The sequence below is a fragment of the Terrapene carolina genome, unplaced genomic scaffold, assembly GCF_002925995.2.
Source record: "Terrapene carolina triunguis isolate 2854851 unplaced genomic scaffold, T_m_triunguis-2.0 Scaffold629, whole genome shotgun sequence".
NCBI classification, from domain to species: Eukaryota; Metazoa; Chordata; order Testudines; family Emydidae; genus Terrapene; species Terrapene triunguis.
This window is the reverse complement of record NW_020664980.1, coordinates 18,847,524-18,849,010: the sequence shown is the minus strand read 5'-3', so window position 1 is coordinate 18,849,010 and position 1,487 is coordinate 18,847,524. Positions and strand designations below refer to the sequence as shown.

Here is a 1,487-nt window from a genome sequence, read left to right as displayed (position 1 = left end):
CTCCTACCTGCTGTCCAACAGCTTTTTCATGGCACCTGGGCTCACCTAGCCTTTAGTTTTAAGATAGCACAGGTATGTGGGGTGAGAGAGTCCACATTGGCTCCTTTTAAGACAGATTCTTGTTGTCTTATTTGAAACCGTCTGCAGTCTCCCCTACCGATCAGAGGCCGTCTTTGTAGAAACTGTCCCTTACCTCATTAATTACTTTTTGAACCAGACATCCTTCCTCCTCCATTCCTTCTGGCCCCATAACTCATGATTTTCAAAGCCTTCCTTCTACTAGCTAGTCAGTACCTTGCTTCACAGTGCGTATATTTTCTTAACCAAAGCTAACTTTAGTTCTTTACTTTCATATTTATTCCACAACCTAACAGCCGGGAGCCTGGTCAATATGCCCAACACACTTATCTCAGGGACAGATCTCTGAAGGGGCGAGCAGGGGGGAGGATAATTCTGCCCATTTTATAGGGGGAGAGACTGAGCCACAGAGGGAGGGGACCTGCCCAGTCATAGGGCGTCAATGCTTGTGCTGTGAGTAGAACCCAGAGCTTCCAGTTCCCAGCCCTTATGTAATGTCCCTCCTCCCAGCTCTGCCCTGTTGGAGCATTGCCCCAGGTGTGGCATTGGGACTCCCTGGTGGTCTTGTGGGCCCAACAGCAGCGCCAGCGCTCCATGCGCCTAGCTGGCTGTGCGGCCCATCTGCAGGCTGCCCTGCCAAAGGCTCTGGGACCTTCCTGCCTGCCTCAACTGGGTATGGCAAAGTGGAGTCAAAATGGTCCAGCCTCTGTTTGGGAGTCCCAGGAGCTGGTTGGAGGGATTCAGCTGATTGCCCCTCTGAATGACCAATCACATGATGTGCCCATGTGTGACCTCACCGCTCGGGGACCTTGGCTTTGGTTGGAATGTTTGAAAGATGGGGGCATATTTGTTGTTACTAATAATAGTCATAATAACAATCAGTGCGGCTTAAACCTGGCCAGCCTCCCGGCTCGGGGGCTTGGGAGCAGTGCCCTGCGATTGCTCTAATCACTGGATCAGATAAAGCACCAGGAAAAGTTTCATAAGGCCATAAATACACCGGAGCCGAATCCCCTCGGACACACGTGTCGTGGGGGGGGGGGGGAGAGGCGGAGGGACATGCTCCTCAGAGAGGGAGTTTCACACCCTGGGGCTAGCACTGAGCCCCCCTTTGTCCCTCGGCTATAAGGGCTTTAAATCCCAACGTGACAGCTTAGAATCCCTCCACCTCTCCCCAGGCAGCCAGGAGGATGCAGGGCGGGTGGGCAGAATGCGATCATAGTGCTGGGAGCAGGGGGCTGCTGTCTTTTGCATGAGCTGAAGTGAAGCCAGGGGAATTACTGTCCGCAAGGTGCGGGATTTACTGACTAGAGCCAAGAGATAGTGCTGCACAAGCTTCTCTTTGCACAGCTCTGCCCCACAGCCCCACGCCCACAGTTCTGCCAGTGCCCTTCACTTCCGACCCACAG

General features: G+C 53.5%; 1 protein-coding gene across 1 annotated transcript in view; it reads left to right on the top strand.

Moving 5' to 3' along the window:
- Positions 1 to 1,487, top strand: part of CLTB (clathrin light chain B) — a 6,607-nt gene that overhangs the window by 1,054 nt on the left and 4,066 nt on the right. The gene's annotated exons all lie outside the window — the stretch shown is intronic.